This window comes from Scyliorhinus torazame, chromosome 6 (assembly GCF_047496885.1).
Source record: "Scyliorhinus torazame isolate Kashiwa2021f chromosome 6, sScyTor2.1, whole genome shotgun sequence".
Taxonomy (NCBI): domain Eukaryota; kingdom Metazoa; phylum Chordata; class Chondrichthyes; order Carcharhiniformes; family Scyliorhinidae; genus Scyliorhinus; species Scyliorhinus torazame.
In genome coordinates, this window is record NC_092712.1 from 68138011 (window position 1) to 68152864 (window position 14854).

Below are 14854 nucleotides of genomic sequence, written 5' to 3' on the forward strand. Positions count from 1 at the left end.
GGATTGTCATAAAAACCCCAATGTCTCATTGCTTTAGGACAAAAAGCCTGTTGTTCTTGTTGTCCAGCATATCCCATACAAATGTGATTGATTCTTAGCCGGCCTCTGAGATCACCTGTGATACACCAATAGAAAGGAAAACAATAATGAAATGAGGCACACCACTCAGGTCTGAAAAAACCTTCAAATTAGGACACAGCAAAGGCACAGCCAGCCTGCATGAAGGAACAATATACTTGACCTCATCCTCAACAATCTACCTGTCGCGAAAGCATCTGCCACTCACAACTTTGGTAGCGATTTAAACAGTAACAATTACTTGCATTTATTATAGTGCCTTTCACATAGCAAAACATCTCCAGGTACCTCCGCAACATGGGGAAGCTGACTAAAACCTGGGCAAAGAAATCACATTTAAATAAGTGGCATAAAGGAGAACACAAAGGTAGCAAGGCTTCAAGCATTAAGGAGGGAATGTCATAGATTAAGATCAAGGCAGCAGGGAACATGGCTGCCAGCAGAGCAGCCAGGCCTAGGATAGCTCTGGAGAGAAGGATTGGGGTAGAGATTTAGAATGGCAGAATACCTGAGAGAGGAGAAATGGAACCAAATATGATAATCGGTGCCAAAGAGGGATGAAGAGAAAGGAAAAATGTACGGGAGGTAAGAAGAAGTTGGATTTAAAATAACCAACACATGATCCTCATGGATCTCAAACCCCATGTACATTCGAGGGTCACCCACTGTGTGGTATGGCACTGTCATAGTGCTAAGTGGGATAAACTAAGAAGAGTTTCAGTTGGTTGTGCTCAACATTGAAAGTCTAATATTCTGCTGTTGCTCTGGGTTCTCAACCATGAGGCCTCAGATCCCTCCCTTCCAAGCCTGTATTGCCACTGGAAAGTGTCTTCTGAAGGCAACTCACCACTGCCAGTTACCGCTTTCCACAAGAAAATGATGAGCAAATCAACAGCAGAGTTCAAATGAGAACTCAGCCCATTATTTAGCCATGACTTCAACTCATACTCAAGCAGATAATTGTTGTCCACTCTCACACTCTTTCTGCCAAAAGTTAAAATCAGGTTTTACAATAATATTTAAGATTAAATTGGAAGAAAGGATGGGATTTGGGAATGGAATGATAAAACTCAAAGGCGTGATTCAGCGCCACATTGCATCTGGCGCAGATCCAAGCACAGAGGTGAATGGTGCGTGAGCCCCAAGTCTGGCTCTTGCTGGGCGAGATCCAGAACTGAACATGCGGCGCCCAGGACTCACCGGCCGGGCCTGGGAGCCTTCGTTGAGTACTGGTCTTCACAAACATGGACCAGTCGTAACGGCACCTGGGGGGCTCCCCAGGAAAGACAGGTGGCCTGGCATGTCCCCTGGCACCTTGGGTCCGCCAGCCTGACCTGGTGGCACTGCCAATGTGCCAGGTGAACTGCCAGGGTGCCACATTGGCAGTGCCAGGGTGCCCAGATACCAGCGCCAGGAGTTAGGCTCAGGGGAGCCTTGCCAAGTAGGGAGGGATGAGGGGTAGTTCTCAGGGGCCTCTTCAAGGTTGGGGTGCTGAGGGGGGGGGGGTTCAAAACATGGGGAGGGAGCCTGAAAGAGGCTGGGGGTCTGGGGGGGGCGGGGGGGGGGGATCGGGGCTGCCAGACAAAATGGTGCCCCAATCTGTGAGAAAGCTTGCCAGCAGGAAGTCCCTCTACGTGTGGCCTCAGCGGGGAGAAACTCCCCAATACCAAAAATAATCGCAATGAGCTGCGGGATAGCGGGATGTTTCTCAGCACTGCAGCCGCTAAGAAGCACTCTGCTAAACGGGCCATTCAGTGGACTTTAACAACAGTTTACGGGTTTACAAAAGGGAAATCATGCTTGACAAATCTACTGGACGTCTTTGAGATATAACTAGTAAAGTTGACCAGGGAGACCCGGTGGATTTGGTTTATTTAGACTTTCAGGAGTCTTTCAACAAAGCAGATTACAATGTAAAGTTAAAGTGGATGGGATTGCGGATAGTGTCATGAGATGGATTGAAAGCTGGTTAGCAGAGAGGAAGCAAAGAGTTTGAATAAATGAATAATTTTCTGATTGGCAGGCAGTGACTAGAGGGGCACCACAGGGATCTGTGCTAGGACCCCAACTCTTCACATTGTATTGTAATGATTTGGATGAGGGAACTAAAAGTATCTCCAGATTTGCAGATGGTACAAAGTTGGGTGGGAGGGTGAGCAGTGAGGAGGATGTACAGATGCTTCAGTGGGATTTGGACAGGCTGAGTGAGTGGGCTTGGCAGATGCAGTATTATGTGGAAAAATATGAGGGCATCCGTTTCGGTAGCAAAAATAGGAAGGCAGACTATTATTTGAATGGGTGTTGATTGAGAGAGGTAGGTGCTCAGCGGGACCTTGGTGTCCTCGTGCATCAGTCGCTGAAAGTAAGCGCACAGGTACAACAGGCAGTAAAGAAGGCAAATGGTATGCTGGCCTTCATAGCAAGAGGATTTGAGTATAGGAAGAGCGATGTTTTACTGCATTTGTATAGGGAAATGGTGAGGCCACACCTGGAGTATTGTGTGCAGTTTTGGTGCCCTTATCTGAGCAAGGATATTGTTGCTGTGGAGGGATTGCAGTGAATGTTTACCACACTAATCCCTGGGATGGCAGGACTGTCAGATAAGGAGAGACTAAGTCGGTTAGGACTATATTCATGGCAGTTTACATGAGTGAGAGGGGATCTCATTGAAACTTTTGAAATTGAAATGCCAGAATTCTCCCATTTCCTCGCCGGTGACACCAATAGCAGGCGGAGGTGGGAAACCGGTTTTAAGCCAACGTGAATTCTCGACGGAACCCTCTGCTGGTGCTCTGCATGGCAGATAGGGAAACCCGCTTGTGCCAGCGTGAAACCGATTTGCATCCAGATAATGGGATGCAAATGAAGGCCCGACCAAAATTTGGATTTGGATTTGTTTATTGTCACGTGTACTAAGGTACAGTGAAAAGTACTGTTCTGCATGCAGCTCAGACAGATTATTCCATACATGAAAAGAAAATACCTAACAGGTCAAACATAAAATACACAATGTGAATACATAGACACTGTGTATTTTATGTTTGCCCGATGTATTTTTTTTCATGCATGGAATGATCTGTCTGAGATGTATGCAGAACAATACTTTTCACTGTACCTCGGCACGCGACAGTAAATATATCCAAATCCAAATTCCGGTCAGGCCTTCATCTACATCCCATTAGCTGGACGCAAATCAGTTGCACGCTGGCTTTGAGCCGGTTTCCCAATCTGCCCTTCCACCCACACCCAAATCTCTGCAATGCCAGTAGGAATATACACCAGTGCAAAACACATCCGGTACAACATGGAGTGTAGATGACGGGCCCTCCTTGAAAAATGTCAGGGACAGCCTCCAGAGTTTAGAATGGAGGCCGCCAGAAACCCTGCACCCCAGAACATCATAGCGGTGGGGTGGGGGGAGCATCTGCCGGTGCATTTTCCAGCTTCGGTGTCAACGAGCTGGTCCATCTTCCAGCCTCAGACTGTTCCTGAAGATCCATCTTAATTTTCAGGAGGGCCGTCTGCTTTCTTCAATAGTGCATCAGTGATGTTGGACATATTTTCAATATGGCGCCGGGATACTAGGTGGATTATGCGCCATCAAGCCTTCCCTGCCATTGAATACATTGCAAAACCTCCGGGTGCATAATTAATCAGGCCGGAGTTGGAAGATATGTCATGTTTTCCCGCCAGCCTCTGGAGTGGGAAACACTCCACATTCCCTCTCCCTTAGCCCCCAGATGGGAGAATTCCACCCCTGGAATGGGTCTAGCCCATGTGGTAAAAGTGAAGAAAATAAATCATTACAATGATAAATCTATCATCTTGTTTCACACATGCTTGCAGCCGTGTATTTGTCAAAGTTCACAAATGAAGAAGGAGCCATATTTATTTTATTTGTAATCTTAAATTGTGAGGCAAGCTGTTCGTTTGGTGGGATAGAGAGAAGGCAGCTGAAATGACCTCAATCCTACTCTTATGTCTGCTGTCTAGTAGAGGGTCATTGGATAGTTGTTATTTCTTCAACCGGCCTTGGAACTATGAGGCATATGGTGACATCCTAGCAGTGAACGGTACAGAACGGGCGGCTATCCTATTCTGGACCAGTCAGTTCCACATTGGGCAAATTTATCTCTTAGCCATTACTACAGTCCAAAATCAATCAACTGAGTTCACTCAAAGCCTTGTGAAGTAGCTGTCTGGTGCTGAAGTTTAACAGTTCAGTTAAAGCATCCCCATGTAACACGTTCTCCTTCTGGTGGTATTTTATAATGACACCTTATCAATGAATCTTTTGACATGTCATATTTTGTTTCAATGGCCTGCAAAGAATGTACATCAAATTTCAACACTCAATCTAGCATAACATCCATCTTAATATGTTGCAGATGTTGCAATATTGTTTTTTCCCCATTTCTTTCTGTGAGATTAAAGCTGCAGACAGCAGTGTACGGCAGATATAGGGCACAAAGCTATGTGCTTGGAATGGATTTCATGGCATTTCCACTTTAGATCTATTTTGGCATTTATTGTAAATATTTCATGATGGAGGACCAAAAAAAATATTTTCTGTTCAATCATTTGGTTTGTCGGCGCACATAAATTCACTTTTGATTGCTGGGATGTTATTATCTTTGAATAATCTCTGGGTATTTTAACATTCAATATAAACTAAAATGCAAATCTTGAAATGCAAAACCTTGCTGCTTCAGTGAACATTTTTCACATTTTAAAAAAGTTATATTTTTCCCTGCCTAATTGACCTGCTCAATCTACTCAAGTATCAATGGATATTGACAGATGCACAAATTCTCCTTGCTCCTACACACACGAGTCTCACACGAGCATTGAGAACTCTCCCCCTACATACGCAATCCTGAGGTGTCTGAAGACGGCCCTTCCCCCTACCCCCCACACAACCCCATCCCCCGACAGATCCCGAGGAGTGCAACCACTCCGGTGTGTGTGCCCGCAAACATAACACATTCAGTCTGAGGAGAATGGAGTTCTGGTTTCAGCACGATTACTTGCTGCCCTTGAGTGACAGTTCTGTAATTAAACCTGGACTGTGAATGGGCCATCATGTATTTGAAGAGGTGAAGGGTCTAAAACATTACAATGGTATCTCTATAATCTCAATGAACCCATGGTTGTAGCCAATGTGCCATTGTGCTTGTCAGAAGTTCACATTGCATGCTCTGAAATTAAATCTGCAATGTTGCCAACTCTCATTTGCCACAAACGTACTGTGGAGTCTTTGCCATATAATATTCGCTCTTCTGAATTTCACCTGGATATTGCAGTTCAATGCAAAGGTTTCCGCTTGTGAAATTCATGTCCTGCAGCTAATTTGAAAAACAATAAACCAATATCAATCTCATTGTTGAAAAAAATAGAACATTGATATATCTTTTGTTTGAAACTGCCGGTCTCATTGAAAGTAACCTTTGTAAAAAAAAAGTGTAAATTGTCCTCATATATATCTGCAACATCAATGTTTATCAACCTTTCAAATGTTAGCCATTATCAAGGTAGATGCAACCTCCTCCTGCCCTAAATCCCGCCAAAATCTCTGCACTCTTCCGATTCCGGCCTCTTGTGCATCGCTGGTTTTCATCGCTCCACCATTGGCGGCCATGTTATCAGCTTCGAAGGCCCAAACCAACCTACCTAATATCTCTGCCTTTCTACATCACTGTTCTCCTTTAAGATGCTCCTTAAAATCTAGCTTTTTGACTCAGCATTTGCGCACATAAATAGCTGAATTTTACATGGCCCATAGTTGCAGGATTGGAGGCAGAGAAGGCCCCAAAACAGGAGTGCGGGGCAGGGGGCATCCATGGCACATGCCTGCCACCACCATGGAAGAGTAGAAATAACATTGGGAGTGATTACTGCCCGGCTACAGCAGTAACTAATTAAGCTTCTTAAGGGTATAATTACTCTCCAGACCATATTGGATTTTCAAGAGTTCCCATTGTGCCAGGAGGCTTTCAAAATTAATTTATGGGATGTGGGCATTGCTCGCTCAGCCAGCATGTTGCCCATCCCAAGTTGCCTAATTGCTATCCATCACAAGGCAGGCAGGCATCGGAGCCCATGGCTGTAATCTATTTAGGAGCATCTTTTCTGGAAATTGGCCCCCAGTGCTCCAAATTATGGGAGGCATTCCTTCGCTGATCACTGAAGGCCCTAACCCTTCTGGACATCTTACTTACCTACTCTGTAGCCAGGAACCAAGAATTAAAAAGCGTTTGTGCCTTCTACCTACTTCAGCTGCCTGGGTTTTGGTACTGGGGCTGCCAAACTTTGATGGCTGGCAGGCCTCCTATTTGCTTTCTGGCATCTGAAGCCCACCTACAATCCTTAATTGGACGATGTGGCTTTTCGCCTCTAAATGGTCAATCCAATAAAAATCCCAGCATGTCTTGCCCATGCTATGTGAGGTCAGAACCCAGAAATGATCCTGGGGTTGAAGCCCTAATCTCCAAAAACACCCCGACCTGAATTTTATGGCCGCAGCACACCCCGTTGGGTTTTGAGGTGGCGGAAGATGATTGAAATTGCATGGCCAAGATTCTCATTGGGATCCTACCTGCCCCGATCTGGGAGCAATTTGACGAAGGGACAGACGGGGCCTTGGGTTGAAGCAAACCCTTGCCCCAATTAAGGTCCTTAAGTGGACACCATATGCCCTTTCCCACCCAGCCTCAATTTGTGGAAGGGGAAGTGCCTCCATTAGAAGACCCGTTTTGACTTGCGGGCACCCTCCCTTCAAGGATTGAATGCCTCTGGACTTCCCTCTGCTGCCCCACCCAGCCTATTCCCCAATACTCCAATTACCGTTTTTACGATCCCCCCAAGAGTCCCATACCTTTTCCTCCCCGAAACCTTGCTACGTGCTTGCATGTCCTGACACATGCATGTTGCTGCAGTACCTCTTCCAGCCACTGCAACATTGTGCCCGGAAGGATTGGAGAGCTGCCAGGCAATCAATTTTCCAAGGTGGACCTACGTCCAAGTGAGGACGGAAGTCCGCTTGCAGCCAATCAATGCTTGTCAGAGCATAAAATGGCATTGGGTGTGTCGAAGTCAGTGGGGATATGTCCTAAAAGTTCCTAAATATCTCCTTATCTGGCTTTGTGTCAGATTTTGCTTCATAAATGCTCATAAAGTGCCGTGAGATGTTTTATTCTGTTGAAGGAGCTATGTTAAAGCAAGTTGCTATTTCTAAAACTGTAACAGTAAAGACCATTTCTTAAGGACGTTTTCAATTTGGTTTTATTTGTAAGTGGCGACGTTACCTGATTCCTAATGGTACAGATGGTAAATAGTGGCTATGTTGTAATCTAGAGAGGCAGTGCAGAATTTTAACATTAAGACCTTCTCGCAGCAGGGCAGACTGGCAGCGGGTCAAAAAACCCCAAGTTCAGGGCAGCACAGTGGCGCAGTGATTAGCACTGCCACCTCACGGCGCCGAGGCCCCAGGTCTGATCTGGGTCACTGTCCGTGTGGAGTTTGCACATTCTCCCCGTGTTTGCGTGGGTTCTGCCCCCACACCCCAGAGATGTGCAGGTTAGATGGATTGGTCACTCTAAAATTGCCCGTTAATTGGAAAAGATTAATTGGATATTCTAAATTTTTTTTTTACAAAAGAGAAAAAGAACAAGTTCTTGGAACAGGTTTCACCGTTCTCTTTGACTCAGCTACGGTTTCAGCATCTGGCTTTCGGGTAATCCGACCAATTAGAGTAGGCAGCTGTGATCAGAACCTACACCTAACTGTGCAATAGCACACTTTACTGAGATCGAACCACCAAGAAAAAACAACCGCTGGTAACATTTAATGACATTAATACAATGGGAACAAGGAATGGAGATTAAAAGATGTTCAAAACCAGTCCACATTATAAAGAACTTACACATCAAAATTTGTATAAATGTCACAGTGGCTTAGTAGAACTGCTGAGGTTTAATTGCATCTTTCTATGAATTTACTAGAATAATAGTGTTGTATTATGAAAAATTAGAAATTCTAATATTTCTTTATATAGGGGCAGCACGGTAGCACAGTGGTTAGCACAGTTGCTTCACAGCTCCAGGGTCCCAGGTTCGATTCTGGGCTTTGCTCCAGTTTCCTTCCACTGTCCAAAGATGTGCATGATGTGGAGGTTAAGTGGATTGACCATGCTAAATTGCCCTTAGTGTCCAAAAAAGGTTAAGTGGGGTCGCTGGGTTATGGGGATGGAGTAGAGGTGTGGGCTTAATTAGGGTGCCCTTTCCAAGGGCCGGTGCAGACCTGATGGGCCGAATGACCTCCTTCTGCACTGTACATTCTATGATTCTATGAAATATTGTGCACTGATATTCATAAATTCATATTTATGCATATTCAATTTCAGTAAACGAAATTCTTAAATGTACCATATTAAATGAAAAACAGTTCCAAATTCCAAATTAATTATTTAAACTGCAATGTATGCATTTAAACCCCAACACAATATTTTGATACAAGCTGCTGGATTTTCTTTAAACTATCTCCTTCAGAAAATGTGTTTCGCGACTATGATTACTGCCCATTCTCTGCAAATAATTCAATTTGATCATTGGCATTCTTCTCTGAGGATTTAATTTGCTGTACAGAATTTCCATTTTAAGGTAACTGAGCAAAGTGGGAGCTCTGCAGAGAGGGCGGAAGAGAGAGGGAAGGGGTCGGAGGGGCGAAGGGTGAGGGGGGGAGGGGGGGGGCGATGCTGAATGATGACACAGGACCGGATAAGTGCTCGTTGGAGGGCAAGGGGTTTGAACCCAGGCTGGTGAAAAGGGTTGAACCTAGGGGAGTGGGGGTGGAGGTTGTTGTTCTTGTGGGGTGGGGAGGGGGGTTGCGGGAACAGGGAGGAAGAGGGCCGTCAATCATCTAGGCTGCCATATGTGAGGGATAGGGGAATGGATTGGAGGCCTCAGCAAGATGATAGAACATAGAACATAGAACATACAGTGCAGAAGGAGGCCATTCAGCAATCGAGTCTGCACCGACCCACTTAAGCCCTCACTTCCACCCTATCCCCATAACCCAATAACCCCTCCTTACCTTTTTGGACACTAAAGGCAATTTAGCATGGTCAATCCACCTAACCTGCACGTCTTTGAACTGTGGGAGGAAACCGGAGCACCCGGAAGAAACCCACGCAGACACGGGAAGAACGTGCAGACTCCGCGCAGCCAGTAACCCGAGCAGGAATCGAACCTGGGACCCTGTGAAGCCACATGTGCTACCGTGCTGCCCAGTCGCAAATCTTCTTCAGGAATGCACCTGGATAAAGGAGGTAGGAACTCTTCTTTTGAATTTTTTTATTTCTATCAATTTACTTACATTTCTTCCTTTGATCCATTTTCCCCTGACTATTGTCTCCCCTCCCCGCACTCCACCTCACTAGGGCCTTCTGTTCCCTGTTTTCCTTTGACACACTGCTTACCTTTGTTCTGCCATTAACACATTCTGATCTCTTAATGTGCCACCATCAGCACCCTTCTGAGTCATTATCACCAATATTTACATTCCCTTTGCCTTTTTGTCCATGACATCTTTGTCAATCTCCACCTATCACTGACCCTCTACCCAGCCCCACTGCTCCACGCCTTCCGCACATCCCCCCCACACACAATTATAATCCCCATTCTATTTCCAGTCTCTCCAGCTTTGACAAAGTGTTATCCAGACTCAAATTGTTAGCTCCGTTCTCTCGCCACAGATGCTGTCAGGTCTGCTGAGATCAAAGAATTATAATTCCCACAGTGAAGAAGGTGACCATTCAGTCCATCGAGTCTACACTTCTGAAAAAGCACCTTAACTAGGCCCACTCCCCCATCACTCAGAAACTCATGATGTGGAGATGGCAGCTTTGGACTGGGGTGAGCACAGTAAGAAGTCTTACAACACCAGGTTAAAGTCCAACAGGTTTGTTTTGAATCACTAGCTTTCGGAGCACTGCTCCTTCCTCAGATGAATGAAGAGGTATGTTCAAGAAACATATATATAGACAAATTCAAAGATGCCAGACAATGCTTGGAATGTGAGCATTAGCAGGTGATTAAATCTTTACAGATCCAGAGATGGGGTAACTCCAGGTTAAAGAGGTGTGAATTATGTCAAGACAGGACAGTTGGTAGGACTTTGCAGGCCAGATGGTGGGGGATGAATGTAATGCAACATGAATCCAAGGTCCCGGTTGAGGCCGCACTCATGTGTGCGAAACGTGGCTATATGTTTCTGCTCGGCGATTCTGCGTTGTCGCGCGTCCTGAAGGTCGCCTTGGAGAACGCTTACCCGAAGATCAGATCTTGACTGCTGAAGTGTTCCCCGACTGGAAGGGAACATTCCTGCCTGGTGATTATTGCGCAATGTCCGTTCATTCGTTGTCGCAGCGTCTGCAATGGTCTCGCCAATGTACCATGCTTCGGGACATCCTTTCCTGTAGCGTATGAGGTAGACAACGTCGGCCGAGTCGCACCAGTATGTACCGTATACCTGGTGGGTGGTGTTCTCACGTGTAATGGTGGTATCTATGTCGATGATCTGGAACGTCTTGCAGAGATTGTCATGGCAGGGTTGTGTGGTGTCGTGGTCACTGTTCTGAAGGCTGGGTAGTTTGCTGCAAACAATGGTTTGTTTGAGGTTGTGCGGTTGTTTGAAGGCAAGTAGTGGGGGTGACCTTGGCAAGATGTTCATCTTCTTCAATGACGTGTTGAAGGCTGTGAAGAAGATGTCATAATTTCTCCGCTCCGGGAAAGTACTGGACGACGAAGGGTATTCTGTCAGTTGTGTCCCATGTTTGACGAGGGAGTCGGTGTGGTTTTTTGCTGTGGCGCGTTGGAACTGTCGATCGATGAGTCGAGCGCCATATCCCATTCGTACGAGGGCATCTTTCAACGTCTGTAGATGTCTGTTACGCTCCTCCTCGTCTGAGAAGATCCTGTGTATACGGAGAGCTTGTCCATAGGGGATGGCTTCTTTAATGTGTTTAGGGTCGAAGCTGGAGAAGTGGAGCAGTGTGAAGTTATCCGTGGGCTTGCGGTAAAGCAAAGTGCTGAGGTGACTGTCCTTGATGGAGACGAGTGTGTCTAAGAATGCAACTGATTTTGGAGAGTAGTCCATGGTGAGTCTGATGGTTGGATGGAACTTATTGATGTCATCGTGTAGTCGTTTCAGTGATTCTTCGCCGTAGGTCCAAAGGAACAAAATGTAATTGATGTATCTGGTGTATAACGTCGGTTGAAGGTCCTGTGCGGTGAGTAGGTCTTGTTCAAACTTGTGCATGAAGATGTTGCCGTATTGGGGTGTGAATTTGGTCCCCATGCCTGTTCCGTGCACCTGGATGAAGAGCTTGTTGTCGAAGATGAAGACCTCTGATCTTCGGGTAAGCATTCTCCAAGGCGGCCTTCAGGACGCGTGACAGCGCAGAATCGCCGAGCAGAAACCTATAGCCAAGTTCCGCACACATGAGTGCGGCCTAAACCGGGACCTGGGATTCATGTCGCATTACATTCATCCCCCACCATCTGGCCTGCAAAGTCCTACCAACTGTCTTGACTTGACACAATTCACACCTTTTTAACCTGGGGTTACCCCATCTCTTGATCTGTAAAGATTTAATCACCTGCTAATGTTCGCATTCCAAGCATTGTCTCGCATCTTTGAATCTGTCTATATATATGTTTCTGGAACATACCTCTTCATTCACCTGAGGAAGGAGCAGCGCTCCGAAAGCTAATGATTCGAAACAAACCTGTTGGACTTTAACCTGGTGTTGTAAGACTTCTTACTGTGCTCAGAAATTCATCTAACCTGCACCTCTTTGGATACTAAGGGACAATTTATCATGGCCAATCCGCCTCGTCGGCACATCAGCAACCGGAGGTAACCCATGCAGACACGACGAGAAAGTGCAAATTCCACACAATCACCCAATATTGGAATTGAACATGGGTACCTGGCACTGTGAGGCAGTAGTGCTAACCACCTTGCCACAGCGTCACCACTAATCCACTGACAATGCCACTGCGCCATTGCGTCCCCTCAAGTACTCTTGAGTTCTCTCTTCGATGAAAATGCCAGGTTTGCGGACACTTGGAAAGCTAGCCGATGGCAGCTAAAGTTGAAAAGCACAATGATGATAGATGATGATAGGGCTTGCATCCTCACTCTCAAACTTGAACTGCCAACCCACCTCCTTGGAGTAGTTTGACCAGCCAGCCACCTTCCGGTCTCAATTATGGTTGGAGGTTTGAGCTAGTTTGAGTTCGGCAGCTATTCATCAGAACTTAAACTCTGCTGGACCCAAAACCGCCAGTTTTCTTAGGTTAATATTTCTCCCAGATGTTCAAATCTCACCATTGACTGTCTTGCTTAGGACTAAGCCTCTGGAATTACATCTCTGTCTCTTCTGCTTCCATAAAGACAATCCTGGCCTCCTTTTTGCTGTTGGTCACCTTTTCCAATATTCACTGATGTGATTCAGTGTCAAATTCAGTTAATTAATTAAGACTGGAATTAAAAAATCATCAGTAATGGTAATCATGAAACTACTGGTTTGCCAGAAGAGACCAATGAGCTCATTAATGTCCTCGGGGAGGAAACCTGCCAAACCAGCTCGAGCCTATGTGTGATCCTCCCACAGCAATGTGCATGACTCGTAACTGCTATGTGAAATGGCTAACCAAACTCACTCAGTTGTCTAAAAACAAAACTAGGATGGATTGGACCAGCACCTTCCTAAGTACGATTCGGGATGGGCAACAAATAGCCACATGAGTAATAAAATACAAAATAAAAATAAAAATATGTAGGTCAAATCCTGGATGTTAGGGATTATCAGGTGGAAATTGATAAGTAGATGTGATGTCTGACAGACTGGTGTCTCTCTCACTTCCAAGAGCAGGTGAGAAATGCACAAATCATATGAAGATCCTACTTCTGTTATAGGGCCATGACTTTGGCATATTAGATGACCATTGTCTACACCAGGTAAGCTCCTCTGAAGCACACTAAAACCTGGGAGTCAAGATAGCACAAAACATCCTGAGAGGTAGTCTACCACAATTATATTACCCTCATTTTGTTGGCTTTGGGAGCTGTTTAAATTCAAGGCTTTACAGTTCTGAGAAGTCCAGAATTTAAATAATGCCTTTAAAGTAAAGTAACCATAGTCCTAGATGACTATAGGCTGCTTTTCGCTTTGAGGGGGCGAGCTGACTGGTGGTGATTTATCTTGAGGGCCAGCAAAGCTCAAGCGAGGGGCAAGGTTGAGAAGGCATTCCTAGGGCAGCACGGTGGCGCAGTGGGTTAGCCCTGCAGCCTCATGGGGCCGAGGTCCCAGATTCGATCTCGGCTCTAGGTCACTGTTCGCGTGGGTCTCGCCCCCACAACCCAAAAGATGTGCAGGCTAAGTGGACTTGCCACACTAAATTGCCCCTTAATTGGAAAAAATGAATTGGGTACTCTAAATTTTTTTAAAAAGAGAAGGCATTCATGAATAACCTCAGCTGGTACGGGAAATGAATCCACGATGTGTGCCTCGCTCTGCATTACAAACCAGCTTTCAAGCCCACTGAGTTAAACCGGCCCCTGTACCTTTAATGACCACATGATATCCCAAAGTTCCTTACAGACATTCAAACACAACTGAAATGTAGTCACTTTAGTAATGCAGGAAAAGCAACATACAGCAAATCCAATACACGGGGGTGAATTCCCCAGCTCTTCAGCGCACCATCCCCAGCAGTGGGACTCTATGTTCACACTGCTGACCATGGGATTTCCATTGTGGTCACCCCACGCCGTTGGAAAACCCGTGCAGGGGATGCGCTGCAGGCGGAACAGAGAATCCCGCTGGCGGCGTATTCATCCCACAGTAAACCCAACACGCAACAAACCCAACACGCAACAAATCCACCACACAACAAATCCAATACACATCAAATTCAACACACAGTATTACACGAGGAAGATATTAGGAAATTGGGGCCCACAAATGATATTGAAATGCAGCAGGCAACTTAGAGGTTAAACCAGCAACAACAAATCCAACAAACAGCAAATAGCACACACAGCAAATCTAACAAGCAGCAAATACCACACACAGCAAATCCAACAAACAAAATATCCAACACACAACAAATCAAACACACAGCAAATCAAACACACAACAAATAGGACACACAAACCCGATAAACAGCAAATATAACTCACAGCAAATTCAACACAAGAAATGAAATAAACAACAAATCCAGCACACAGCTAATCCAACACACAAATCCAACAAACAACAAATCCAACACAAGGAATGCAATACACAGCATTTCCAAAAATCAGCAAATCCAACAATCAGCAAATCCAGCAGCAAATCCACAACACAGCAAATCCAACACAGAAAGAGAAGAAACAACAAAATCAACAGATAACAATTTCAACAATCAACAAATCCAACACAACAAATCTCTAACACAAGAAATACAAGAAACAACAAATCCAACAGACAACAAATCCAACACACAGCAAATCCCACAAAACAAATCCAACACACAGCAAACCAACAAAGCAAATCCATCACACAGCAAATCCAACACACAGCAAATCCATCACACAACAAATCCAACACACAACAAATCCAACATACAGCAAATCCAACACACAGCAAATCCAACAAACAACTAATCCAACATACAGAAAAACCAACACACAACAAATCCAACATACAGCAAATCCAACACACAACAAA